Source organism: Herpailurus yagouaroundi, unplaced genomic scaffold (assembly GCF_014898765.1).
Source record: "Herpailurus yagouaroundi ecotype Mexico unplaced genomic scaffold, PumYag 159, whole genome shotgun sequence".
NCBI classification, from domain to species: Eukaryota; Metazoa; Chordata; class Mammalia; order Carnivora; family Felidae; genus Herpailurus; species Herpailurus yagouaroundi.
This window is the reverse complement of record NW_024412400.1, coordinates 69,967,352-69,981,823: the sequence shown is the minus strand read 5'-3', so window position 1 is coordinate 69,981,823 and position 14,472 is coordinate 69,967,352. Positions and strand designations below refer to the sequence as shown.

Genomic DNA, 14,472 nt, shown 5'->3' with positions numbered 1-14,472 from the left:
CGGGTTTGTTTTGCTGCGCGGCCGCCGCCGCCGCGGGCCTCGCGAGCTCATTTGTGCCTGGCTGGTCCCCATTCCTCTCTCCCCAGTGTTGAGTGTCTGAGCCGTTGGCTGCTCCGAACCGTTTGGCTCTTTCCCTTAGTAACAGCTTTTACCTTCTGCCTCAATTCCTCTCCCCGCTCGCGCCCTTCCCCCGCGCGCCGCCTCCCCCCGCCGCCGGCCGCGTGCGCCCCCGCCCCTCCCCCCGCGGCGGGAGCACCTCCGCTCGCCACCTGGGGACCCGCGCCGCGCTCCCCGCCCCCGCCCGCCCGGCGCCCATCCCCCGCGCCCTCCGCTCGCCGGGGTTATAATTGCCTCTCACCCCCCGGAGGGGTTATTTTGGGGGTGGTTGGAGGCGGCGGCGGCGGCGGCGGCGAGGAGGGGAATTTCCTTGTGCCTCCATTCCCGGGAGGGGGGAGCGGCGTCGGAGGCCACCGTTTCCAGGTAAGCGCTGGGGGCCGGACCCCGGGGTGGGGGCGGCCGCGGGCCGGGGCGGGGGGCGCGGGCGGAGGCGGCTGGGGGGCGCTGGGCCGCGGGGGGATGGGCACAAGTGGAACATGCATTTTTCAACTTGGCCCTTTGGCGAGCTGGGGTTTTGGTGGGGGAGGGGAAGGCAGGGAAGGCATTTAGGGTGCCCCATCCCCCCTTTTTCCTCTCAGGCTTCTTTGAAATGCTCACGTGCCTGCCCACCCCCTACCCTTTCCTGATCTCGGGGATCCTCACCCTTATTATGTTGTCCCCGAAAATGTGCGCCTCGGCCTTCTCCCCCGCTTCCACCCTTCGTGCATTTACACCCCCTTTTTGTGTGTGTGTGTGTGTGTGTGTGTGTGTGTGTATGTATGTATGTGGGGGGAGGCTTTCAGGAAAGAATTTGCAGCAAATTGAATCAAGGAGCCATCATGAGGCCGACTCTTTTATAGCCTATTTTTAGCAGAGGAGAGGGATCTTTTCGGTGCACGTTATTCTGTTAGCAATGGAAATCTGCTCCCCTCCCCAGGCGCGTCCCCGGTGCAGGCGCGGCGACCCGGGTTGGCGTGCTGGGGGCTGCGGGCGGCTGTTGGGGCCGCGCGTCCCGGGCGGGGGCGCTGGAGGGGGAGGGGCGCGCGGCCGCGGGGCCGCACTCCCGGACGTGTTTATTTGTAACTTAGTGCCTTTTATCGTCTTAAGGAGGTATTTGCTAGAGTCTCTTTGAAGTTGGGTTCAGAAGTGTAGAATTGGCAAAGTTATTGCCAGCTTCCTGGTAAGTTTTGGGTGGCACAAAGTCACATTATTTTCTGACAGTGTAAAGGCCACGTTGTGAGGGTGGTTTCTCGGTAACTTCCTCTTTGCAACCGATGTCATTTTTTTTTTTTTTTAAACAGAAGCCGACTTTTATTCAAGTGAAATTATTAATCTTAAATGGCAGCTCGAGGGAAACCATGCATGTGTTAACATGTTCAGTATTTTTGGAAGTTCCTAATTTGCCGAAAGAGGCATCACTTTGCAGTGGCAACCGAGATTAAATTTAGGTTGTGAAAATGGTGTTTCATGTAAAATTTCGGTTGAAATGGCTCTTAAAGAATGCTCCTGTTACTAAGTTACCTCATAACATTCTCTAAAATAATTTGGTGATTACAAATGACAAGTGCTGAGACCTAGTTAAAAGCTAGATTTTCTCAGTGTCTGGAGTTTACTTAGAATCTTGGACTGTGCACCAAGGTGAAGAGTTTTAGTACGTATGTCATTTACAGTTGACTTAGGGAAGTTTACTGTTGGCTTCCTTGTTTTCCATACAAGAACCTTATGCTGATTTAAATAAGCTTGTTAGTAAAATGTGGTGGGTGAAATGATGGGTGATTTCTAGTCTGAATTGCCTGACCTCCCCTCCCCCCATGTAATTAAGTAATGGTTTTTCTCCTCCATTTTTCCCAAAGACTTCTTTATCAGATTGCATAGTATAAGGCCCCTGTGGTGTTTTCATCTACTTACTAAACCAAATTATAAAAAATATAGTAATTACACATTGAAGATACAGTGAGTGACTTTTTGGCTTTCTCAGTGTAGTTCATTTTCATTTTTGTTAAATAAGACCTGTGCTACATTGTTGTTTGTTAGTAATCCTTATTTCCTGGGACTGTATGTTCTCACCATTTTAAGAAGTTTGTAGTCTAGGGAAATAGGGCAGCTTTGTCTCCATGAAAACAGTGTGTTTGTTGGGGTGTATCATGGGAGTTCATGGCAAGCAAGCTTGAGAAATCATCATTGAGGGTTCTAGAAATAGTTAGCATTTACCTGTGAAGGAAGGGTGGCAAAAAGAAAATATGCCTACGAGTGGTTAGGCGTGAGATGTGTGTTTATACTTTTTGCTCTGAAATTGTGGTTTTTCTGCCTGTTTGGAATATGATTTTTTTCCCGTGTTGCTATAATGCATTGTGTGATCTATGTAACCACAACCATTAAATCCACAAATAACTACTCTTTTTTGCTATTTGAATAGTTAGAATGAGATCTATAGGGCAAAATGGTACACTGTATGGAGGATGAAAACCATATGTAAGTGGAAAAAGTTTCCCTTACTGTTACAGAACTTAATGGACTTGTTAATGACTTAAAAATTGTTGCAAAGCTCACCATCAGTTTATAAAATGCTTTTCTTGCATATACCAACTTCAGTTATTAATTTGGGAGATGTGGTATATGTGGAGTGGCCCCTTGTGGAGGTTGTATTTTTGCATTGGTTGTCTCAAAGAAGTGTTAGACATTTTAATAACTTTTTACGTGTGTCCATGAATTTTTTTGTTATTTGTGTTTTCAACATCTAATTAAGGTTTATCATGATTATCATGATAGTGCCTACCAGGAAAATAAGTACTTCCTGAGAGCCTTTCAAGCTAATAAGCAGAAAGGGCAAAAGCTTAATATAAATATAGGGGTACTGATAAAAAGAGATGTGACTAATGAACCTTTGTAATGACAACCTGTTGAATAAATACATCTGTTCCTACATAGCGATGATGTTTAAGTACAACCTTGTCAGCTGAGTAGCTGACACAGGAGTTTTAAGATTTACTCCAACAGTATTACTACAAAGAATTTCTGACTTAATGTATTTTGATGGAGTTAGTAGAAATAATTTGTTGGGTTTACTCAATTCCTGTGTCTTTTATATAAGAATTGAGAGGAAGGGTGCCTGGGTGGCTCAGTCAGCAACCGACTTCGACTCAGGTCATGATCTCACAGTTCACGGGTTCGAGCCCTGTGTCAGGCTCTGTTGCTGAATGCTTGCTCGGAGCCTGGAGCCTGCTTCGGATTCTGTGTCTCCTCCTCTTCTACACCTCCTACACTTATGCTCTGTCTCACTCTGTCTCTCAAAAATAAATAAATGTAAAAAGAAAATTAGAAAAAAAAAGAATTGTAAAGAATGTGAGTGACAGTAAGTCAGGGGAGAGAGATGGCAGAAATATTGGCACTGTGGGACTGTATTTTTCTAGTATATGCGAATTTGACTTATTTCACAAATAACATTTGTAGTTTGTCACTGAAATACAAAAAAAAATCAGCTAACAGAGCCATTTATACATCCCCATAGTATAGAGGGGTTAGGACCCAGGGCTGTATAGTAGTGAGTTAGTAAGAGTATGGTCCAGTTTGGAGACCATCATGGTGGTATCGCCTGTTCTATCACCAACAGAAACTTGAATTAAAAAAAAAAAGCTGATGCTGGAGAGGTTTACTCTCCAACACCTGCAGGATTAGACTCTGTAAGAGTACAATTAATTGCCCTGTTATGAAGAGCCAGAGGAAAGAGACTTTGCTTGGGTTATGATCTAGGAAAGGTGTTGAGGTGCTTTCTCTGTCATGTATACCTCAGGCTAATCTTATGAAGTGGGTAGTACTGGATCTGTGGATGATGAAACAGAGGTGCAGAGTTAATTCCCTTGTCCTAGGCCACAGAATGATCAAATGATGCATTAGGGTTCTCATGTAGGTCTAAGTCCTAGTCTGTGCTCGTTCTGGATGAGTGTAGCTGTGCCAGATTTTTCCAGCTGTTTTGTCAGATGTCCTTGGAAAAAATTAGCGTTTATAATTCTGTAGTTGGGCATCTCTATTAACTGGGTCAAGTAATTGCATGGATAAATGAAATTCATAGGAGTCCTACCTACATCGTCTTTAACTCTCTAGAACCATTTAATAAGATGCAATCCCCTTGCCAACTGCTCTGTTTCCTACCTTTAAGATGGACAGCAGTGAAGTAGCCTTTCCAAGTACTGCCAGTAGGAAAAAGAAAATATGGTTCCATGACTAAAATTAAGAAGGAAAAGCAAGTAAGAGTATGTTTAATTATCCTCATCCTCAGAGTATGTATTCCTCAAAACTTGTGTAAGAATGTCACGTTAAGTCTTTTTGTGTAGCATAGTGTTCCATCGGGGGTCTTTGAGGCAAACTGCCTGGGTTCAAACTCCAGCTCCATTCCTTACTGCCTATGCAACCTTAAGGGGAGTGACTCCCTCTTTGTTTCCTTTCTGCATGATGTGGACTGTCAGCTTCTAGAGTTGAAAAGATTGAGAGAATTGTATGTGTAAGGTGCTGAGAATAATACTTGACATACAAGTATCATGGAAATGTAAGCTGTTAAAGATGATGATGTTGGGTTTGGATTTGAAGTTTGCTTCTTTGTATTACATTTTATTTGTTCTTTAGTGGGGCCGTGTCATAGAAAATATTTAGTAGTTTTATTTCCTGAGCTTCCTGGGTAAAATATTTGAAATAAACTTAATGTATTTGCTCTTGAAGTTGTGATTGAAGACTTAACCTTGAAGAATTAGATTTGATTTTAAAACTAGGAACAATATCAAGCATTGTATGGTGACAGTGCTAGTGCTGGGTCTTTCGCCTTTTTTTTGAGAATGAGGGTGTGTGCCTGAGCACCCAAGTTAGGGAGGGGTAGAGAGAGGGAGGGAGAGAATCCTAAGCAGTCTCCACAGCCATCGACAAGGGGACTTGGGCTCCATCTCATGACCCTGGTATCATGACCTGAGCTGAAATCAAGAGCTGGATGTTTGGGGTACGGAGGCGCCCCCAGTGTTGGGTCTTTTGCCTGACTTTTATTGCTGTTCTTTTGTTACTTGGACTTTTAAAATCTCCCACCATTTGGAACATTTTCCAACTCTTTAAATAAAGGAATTTTGTTTTTCAGGGCTGGATCTGGCAAGTACCTAGGATCTCCTTTTTAGATTGAAGTGATGACTTTAAGTGGATCATTGTTTTCTGTAGCCTTGACCTTTCACCTGTGTTCTTGTTCCATATTTTCAGCTGCTGTCAAGACAGTTCTACTTGGAAGTTCTGTTGCTCTGATACATTTCTAAGCATTGTCTTATTTTCACTTCCCATTTTTACTATTCAGCAGTGATGTTAACTACTAATAGAATTTATGGGTCAGGACCACACAGCTGCTTTGACAGGGACTTGGACAATCTGAGTGGCTGATACCTTGATTTTAACAGTGAGGAAGCCAAGGCTCAGTAGTAAGGGGTGCACAGAGGGGTTTAGGCCCCGTGTGTCTGATTCTAGGCCAGTGTTCTTAGCTAGCAGTCTACTGCTTCACAGTGAATGAACAAAAGACTGAATGAATGGTTTTAGGTCTGGATTATTGCATTAATTTTCTAGTAGGTTGCTCTGAGCAGGCTTTCTTCTCCATTCTGTGTTCTGTAACTGCTTGGCAGTGTGATTTATTTAAAATACTGATTTCATCGTGTCAGTTCCTTTGCTGTGGAGAACCCATAATGGCTTCCCTTTGCCAACTGGATAGGGTTCATAAGCTTCAGTCTGGCTTTTTAAGGCTCTATTTTACCTATTCAGCTATAGTTCCCTCTCTTCTCCCAACTGTGATTCTGGCCTGCCTATCAGATACTGCGGTTTTGCATACACGTTACTCTTCTGCTTTTCACTCATGCTTGTCCTTCCCTTTGTCTTTTTTATAGTCTAGTTTCAGTCCACCTTCCCTGAAGCTGTTTCTGGCTATCTCGACTCAGGATATTTCTTCACTGAGATACCATTGTGTTTAATGACTATCACAACCTCCATAATTATTATTTCATGGGTTTGTTTATCCTAGCCCCAACTACATGTTACATTTCTTGAAGGAAAGGGCTTTTTTTCTTCTGGTATTAGCAGAATTTTTGATTTTTGTACCATACTATCTTCATATTACAATGGATTGTTTCTTTCTACAAGTGCCCATGGTAAAATAAGTGGTGATGGGTCCTATACTACTGTTGATGTGGCTGCAGCTTCTGTTGGACTTAGACCTTCAAGGTTGAGGTGTGCTGTAGCAGCACTTAACTGTTAATTTGAATTTTGATGCTACTAGTGTTGACAAGGAAGAGAAAAAAATCTTGGTCCTGGAATTGTAGCCATGATTTTGGTGAGGAACCTAGTCTAGTTGGGAATCCTGTCACCCTAAGTTGGCTTTATTTGGGTGTATTTGTGGCAGTTATAATGAAACTTAGGATTTTGTACTTTATTTTCTTAACCTCTCAGGCTTTTTTGCTCATTATTTTCTCTGTAGTGTGCCTAAATAAGATTGTGTTTTTAGCATCTTGACCACATTGGAGTCTCATTTGAGTCATTACTGTGAGGGTATTAACATTCAGTGTAGAGTGTGTCTATTTTATGGTGTAGGTGGGTTCAGTCTACCAGAAGAAAGTTACCATAACCGTCTCTTCAGTAGGTTTTTATGGTAAGGCTGGGTGCCATATTAGTTCTTCACAACCTGGGTAATTTATTCTAAAGCAACTAATTTGGTATTATATCCTGTTGAATTTTTTAATATTTAAATATGAGGTTCTCAGCATGATTTTATTTGCATCAAACAAAATGAGCTGCTTGTCCCCCTGCTTTCTAAGAGCTTATACTTTTTTATTTTTTTAATTTCTTGAGAGACAGAGCACCAGTGGGGGAGGGGCAGAGAGAGAGGGAGGCACAGAACCCCAAGCAGGCTCCAGGCCCTGAGCTGTCAGCACAGAGCCCCACGCGGGGTTCAAACCACAAGATCATGACCTGAGCTGAAGTTGACACTTAACTGACTGATCCATCCACGTGCCCCTGTAAGAGCTTATTGTAATTTAGAATTAATACAAACTGTATAGGTCGTGTTGAAAGACCAACAATTAAATTTCAGTAAATATACAAAGAGTATCCAGATTAAAGAATGTGAGATGAATACTTTGAATGAGGAAGAATAGGTAGTGAATGTTTAAACTGAGGAGTTTGCCATCTGTTTTCCTCTTAAGCAATTGTAAATTTTTTTCAGGTGGTAGAACAGAGGAGAACATGGAAAGCAAGGGTCAGAGATGGTGCTTCCAGTCTCTTAATAGAATAATTCTTTTTCATATAAAATTGTACTCTGGACTCTCAAACATTTTTTTTTTTTTTAATGAGACGTTTAAAATTTTAAATACCTTAAAAGCAGTGAATAATTTTTACTTTTTAGGAACTAGATACCAGTGTACTTCTTGATATCTATTTTGTCCGAGTTCAAAGGTGGTAATTAGTCCTTTTCTTTCATTTTTTTTCATTGTGTCCTTTCCAGCACTTTGTGTGATAGGACTTTGTAATGAGATAGATAATCAGTTAAGTGGATATTTGCTGCTTTGTTGTTACTGTTATCCACTTAAATGGTGGCTAGTATATTAATATGGATTCAGTATTAAGCAAATAAATTTTTATCATTTTTTGCAAAGCCATAGTTACAAGGGTAAATCATTTAGTTTTTAGAAATGCAACTGAAGAGGTTCAAATGAAGTGTTATGTAAAGCTAGTTCATCCTTTCAAGCAATACTTGTATAGTCAATTCCTGTGTTAAAATTTGGAGATTCTGTCATTTATGTAATTTTTTTGAGGGAGATCTACATGGAAAATATGCTTAATGGCTAAAAATCTATAACCTTTCATAGAATAATAGAAAGCATTTGGCATTAGCATAAGCAGACACCTCCAGAGAATTTATAGTAATGGTATATTTTGCTAGTTAACCTTCAACTGCCAGTAGAATACAGCTTATGGGTTAGTGAGAGGTGTTTTATGCTTTCCTCTTAATTTGAACAAGCTAATTGGGTAGAATGTATACTGATTTTGTTCCATTTCTATTTTTTGGCTATCAGATGTCATTAACTTTCAGTATAAGGCAATTGGGTCATCTGCTTTGGGTTTCTGAAATAAGGTAATGGAAATAGATAATGAATTTCCTTAATGTCTTTTTTTCCCTGTGTAATTGTTCTTTTATGGAATAGAATTTATCATACATGTGTGAATTTTTAGATGATATATGTAGCTTTAGTATAGTTCTTAGGCACCTTTTATACTTAAGTTTTCTCCCACTAAAGTAATGGGGTTTCTTTAAATCACCTTTCTCTGTTTTCTTTAGTAAACAGTGTATCTTTGTGAGATCCTAGACTGAGTTTAGGATTGCAGTCTGTTAACTGTGTCAGGGAAGTAGTTTTCCTATTCTCTGAGAACTAACAGGCCCTCATGGTTGGGGGATTACTTCTTTGACCTTGGCTTTCCTTTTATCCTGCTAGCAGAGGTCACCAGTTTTAACATCTGTTGAGAGTTGTTTTGTGTGAAGTGTTCCTTTACAGATTTGTTTAGAATTAATGTTTATAACTTTCTTGTTAGTATTTATAGGTTCTCAAAGATACATTTAAGTGAAAAAACAGGCAGAGGATGTTGTAGTCTGCTGCCATTTTAGCTTGCAAAAGGGGAGAAGGGCAGTGAGGAGGACACAGACATGATGGGAGAGTGTATGAGTTGTGTGTATGTATGTTTTACGTGTTTAGGATGACTACAGAAAGATACACAAGAGATTAGTAACAGTGATTTTAGGGGGTGAGGTTGGGATGGGGAGATCATGTGGTCAGATGTGGGAGAAACTTATTTTCATGTATAACCTTTTGAACTGTTTGAATCTTGCTATGTCAGTATTACCATTTAAAAAAAAGTATTGATTGTGAAAAATCAAGGCATCCGGTTAAGAATTCTTAATCTTTCTATTTCTTTCAATTTGGACAGTCAGAAGAAGAGAGAAAACTTAATTTTTCCTATGCTTCTCAGACAGTTCTTGAAGAGCTGGAATTGTGTATATTTCTGCAAACACTTAATTTGTCAGATTTGTTGGGAAAATTAGAGCCACTGAGTATGATTAAAAAGTGTTGGTCTGTTCCATGATTGGGTCAGCAGACCACTTGAACTATTTAGTAATAGTGACTTGGTGATTTTCAAGTCCTATCCAAGGTCGATAATTAGAAATTCAGTGCAAATATTAGAAGGAGATACTGGTTGTACAGATGTATGTAGGTGTTGTCTGATTTCAAAGGTGTTTTGCCAAGGGTTTGGAAATCAGGTGAAAATTGTATTTCTCATAGTTTAGTGGTTGATTTTTAATAATTGTGATAGTTTTTGGTATAATGGAATTTGTGGAACTGGGTTTTGATACTACACAATCCCTGACTTGGGAATTTACATGTATGTATAAGTTGGCGTCACTTGTAATTGTTCATTGAATGTTTAGTTTATTCTAAAGGGTGTTCTAGTTGTGCTCCTCATTTTCAACTTAAGCTGGAAAGTCTCAGAGAAAGGTAGCATCTGTTTTTGTGCCTTTAATTCTGCTTCACTGTGACTTGACAGTGTGACCTGCTTCCCTGGGAGCAGTGCTTCTCTCTTTAATGATAAGATTGCTAGGCAGGGTAAGTGTCTGATCTTAGGCAGTTAACTCTTACTGTAGTATGTTGCTGTGGCGAAGAGCTCGGTTGTCTGGAGTCCGGCATGGCTGGTTTGTCACCCCTACTTATTAGTTGTATGGCTCTGGAAAATTAGGTAATTCCAGTTTCCACTCTGAAAAATGGAAATAAGGAGTAATTAATACATGCGTCATAGAACACTTGTGAGGATTCAAGTGTGAATATGTGTAAAGCAGTTACCATAGGGCCTGGCACATGGGAAGTAATGCTTGCTACTACTTGGTGGCTTTGTTAAGTGCAGCAGTAACAGCTGTAGAGAGAGGCAGAAAAGTGACACTCCCCCTTGTAAACCTGTCAGGGCTTCCTGTGGCAACTGCAGAGAACTGGATGGCCAGAATTCCCAGTTCTGTATTTTGTGACTGAGCTTTTGTTGCTCACTCTTCTTTTTCTTTTTTTAATCTGGAAGCCATTTTATTTATTTAATTTTATTTTTTATTTTTTAAATTTACATCCAAATTAGTTAGCATATAGTGCCACAATGATTTCAGGAGTAGATTCCTTAGTGCCCCTTACCCATTTAGCTCACCCCCCCCCCCCCACAACCCCTCCAGGAACCCTCAGTTTGTTCTCCATATTTATGAGTCTCCTCTGTTTTGCCCCCCTCCCTGTTTTTATATTATTTTTGTTTCCCTTCCTTTATGTTCATCTGTTTTGTCTCTTAAAGTCCTCATATGAGTGAAGTCATATTTTTGTCTTTCTTTGACTAATTTCACTTAGCATAATACCCTCCAGTTCCATCCATGTAGTTGCAAATGGCAAGATTTCATTCCTTTTGATTGCCAAGTAATGCTCCATTTTGTGTGTGTGTGTGTGTGTGTGTGTGTGTGTGTGTGTGTATATACACACCACATCTTCTTTATCCATTCATCCATTGGTGGACATTTGGGCTCTTTCCATACTTTGGCTATTGTGGATAGTGCTGCTATAAACATAGGGGTGCAGGTGTCCCTTCGAAACAGCGCACCTGTATCCCGTGGATAAATGCCTAGTAGTGCAACTGCTGAGTTGTAGGGTAGTTCTATTTTTAGTTTTTTGGGGAACCTCCATACTGTTTTCCAGAGTGACTGCACCAGCTTGCATTCCCATGTTGCTCACTCTAAAATGAGAACTTGGGGGCGCCTGGCTGGCTCAGTCAGAGGAGCATGCGAATCTTGATGTGAGGGTCTTGATGTTGGGTGTAGAGATTGCTTAAATAAAAATAAAACTTAAAAAAATAAAAAGAGAATGTGTACTGTGTGCCTTTGTTATGTATCTGGTACATATATATATTTTAAGTTTATTTATTTGGAGAGAGCACAGTGGGGAAAGGGTAGAGAGAGAGGGAGAGAGAATACCAAGCAGCAGGCTCTGTGCTGTCAGTGCAGAGCCCAATATGGTGCTTGAACTCACAGAATTGTGCGATCATGACCTGAGCTGAAACCAAGAGTTGGACGCTCAACTGATCGAGCCACCCAGGCATCCGTATATGTTGTTTTACAGTAATTTTTAAATATTTTTGGTTACCTCTTGATACTTCGAGAAAAAAAAAGTTACTGCTTTTCCTAAAAAAATTAGTCTTTTTACTTTCTGGAATGGACTCTCCACTCCTTTTCTGTTCTCTGGGAAATGAAACACTCCTCTCTGGCTCCCCAGTGGATGTTGCTTGTATGGATCAGTTATTTCAAATATGCATGTTGCATGTTATGCAGACTTGGACTTTCACTGAGAAATATATAAGACATAACAGGATATGTATATGTGCAAAAATACTGAAGTTTTGCCTTAATAGCTAGTATAGGCATTTTCTATAATCTTTCATTTAAAAACATGCTTCTATAAATTTATGAATTGAAAATGATTTTATTTACCAAATTTAAAAAATACTGGTTTAAAGTAGTGTAGAATTGTAATTCTCTAAGTTTTATGGATTTAGAGTCAGTACTAAAAATTAGAATCAAATTGTCGTCGTGAATGATAGAGCATAGGTAAGTCACATTTATTGGTGCTGATTTCTTTAGGTAGTTTTCTGAGGCTCTATTAGGATTCTGAAGTTCTAATCCCCCAAAGTGTGCATTCAAAGTAAGATACGAAGAATAAAGACATTTGATTGCTAATAAATATGAATATAAGATTTTTGGGAGGATTAATCTGCCAACATCTCTGGATTAAGAACCCTGACTGCTTTTCATAAAGAATAGTAACAAAATAATAACCATTATAGTAAGATTTTTCTATTTCATTAGAGAAGAAGTTTGTATAGATTGTCTTATAGTGTTTAAAAACTGACATACCACAACATTTTGGCTGAATGAAGTTACACCATCAGATTGAAGGTTAAGCTTCTTTCTGTGACAGTCTTAAGTTGACATCCTGGCCTGTGACCACTAATCATCTGCTTCTAGCACAGATCTCCCTTTGAGTTACTTGTTGAGTCCTGTCTCACTAGGCAAAAGCCTTCTTTGGGAAGGCTTTCACCCATCTTTATCCTTAGCATCTGGTAGGTACAATGCTTGACACAGTATTTCAGTGATATTTTAATAAATATTTGTATTTATAAATGTTTTAAAATTCATCAACAGATTTAAAAAGTTACCAAGGGTGGTGCATTTAAAAGATAGTATTTTGGGGCACCTGGGTGGCACAGTCGGTTAAGCGTCCGACTTCAGCCAGGTCACGATCTCGCGGTCCGGGAGTTCGAGCCCCGCGTCGGGCTCTGGGCTGATGGCTCAGAGCTTGGAGCCTGTTTCAGATTCTGTGTCTCCCTCTCTCTCTGCCCCTCCCCCGTTCATGCTCTGTCTCTCTCTGTCCCAAAAATAAATGTTGAAAAAAAAAATTAAAAAAAAAAAAAAGTATTTTTACTTTTCTCTGAATGTTGTTGAAACAGGCAAGGTATTATGAAATGAAAAGAACAGAGAATTTACTTTAGAAGCTTTTGTGTTTTTTACCCTTTGTCTACTCATCTGTAGGAGAGTATTTTTTGTTTAAGTAGATAACAATCTTTTGTATCCATGGACCCTCTGCTTCTTGAATGTGGGTATGTTTTCTAATTTGGTGCTTCTCTACTTGCCTTGTTGCCTGTTTTTGAGTCCTATACTCATGAATAACTGACTGTCTTTATTTCATCTAGTCTCGTTTGCCCTTCTTGCATTTTATTCTAGATGACTCATGTATGTATGTTCTGTAGTAGATAATATTGGTTGGTTCATTTGGTCTGACAAATCAACGTAGAGGTGATTTCCTACAAGTGAGAACTGGTAGTAACAGGAAAAGTGACTTTTTTTTTTTATTGTAACAGCATACTAATGACCTTTGATAAGTATGATAAGTGCATACAGTATAATTTACACAAATGCATCTGTTGTTTTATAGCATACATGGTGGAAACATTCTTATATGCTGTTTACTTTGGCACTATGAAAGATGCTCACTAAATGTCAGTTTTCTTCCCTATTCCCTATCCTGTGGGTTTTTCTTCACACTCAGGGTGAAATCCAAAAGTCCTTCCTTAGGTTGTCAGGAACCCCCCACCACATAATCTGCTCTGTGACCACCTCACAAACCTTCTCCTGTTTCACATTGCCCGTCTTCCCCTCGTTCACTGTGCCCAGACATACCAGCTCCATTCCCACTGAACAAGCTTGTTCCTGTCTCAGTGCCTTAATTGCTTTGCTGTCTGCCTCAGGCTTTGCCCTGAGATTGTCATATGGCTAATTTTTTTATGTCATTCAGATTTCACTTCCAGTGCCACCACCTGAGAGGTCACACTGAAATAGCTGCTCACTCCTTAGCCTTTTTCAGTTGCAGGACCCTCGTATTTTCCTCATAACATTTAGTCTCTCTGAAATAGCTTTGATCATTGTTTCTTTTTGTTTGTTTTATTCACCTCTGGAATTTACACTCCATGAGAACAGGGATGGGTTCTGTCTTGTCACTCCAGGACAAAACAGGACTGGTAGGTGTTCAGTAAATATTTGAGTGAATTGTTTGCTCAGAAATGCTTTTGTAACCAGCTGATAGCTTTAACTTGTTTCCTCCTTACAGTAGAATACTGGAAATAATTCATTAAAAATCAGCATTTAGGGGAGGGTCAAAAGAGGCTTATTGCATTTACTGTTTGGAATCCCAGGGATGTATATGTGAGTGCTGTATGCTTTTCTTGGAGGAACTACTACAGATGGTATTTGAATCAATCTGGAAGAAACAGGTAAATGGATAATTGATGAGCAAATTTGAATGTGCTTCTGTTACCATAAAATGTTAGATTTTAAGAAGTTAACACTTTCGTTTTAAGTTAAAATACATATTTCATTCAAGTTATGTGATGAGAGCTAGATATTCCTATTTATGTTTTTTACAGGTTAAAGAGATTCTGTAATTTGCTTTTAATTCCATTTACCTGTGCTATTCTGTTGCGATTAATCTAGGCTAACTTCACCAAGTTGGTATATGAATTAGAACTCGTAGGTGTACAAGAGATAGTTCAAGTTAGCTTAAGCCAAAGAGAAGGATTCCTTGGCAATAGAATCCCAAAATGGATTGAACTGTGGGAAGAGCATGGGGGCTGCAAGGCTTTAGGCACAAGCAAGAACTATAGCCATTTGAATATCACCAGAAATCTCTGTTGACAGAATGTGTGTGTGTGTGTGTGTGTGTGTGTGTGTGTGTGTGTGTGTGTGTGTGT

General features: G+C 40.1%; 1 protein-coding gene across 3 annotated transcripts in view; it reads left to right on the top strand.

Moving 5' to 3' along the window:
• The first annotated feature begins 354 nt into the window (after positions 1-354).
• TBL1XR1 (TBL1X/Y related 1) overlaps positions 355-14,472 on the top strand; it is a 184,279-nt gene continuing 170,161 nt past the window's right edge. Inside the window, exon 1 of one of the 3 annotated variants that reach the window (XM_040480800.1) lies at positions 355-480. The gene's annotated coding sequence lies outside the window, so the exon portion shown is untranslated. Of the gene's footprint in view, positions 481-1,169; positions 1,277-14,472 lie in introns of those variants that run through there. The other 2 variants (XM_040480799.1, XM_040480796.1) reach the window with 2 other exon arrangements.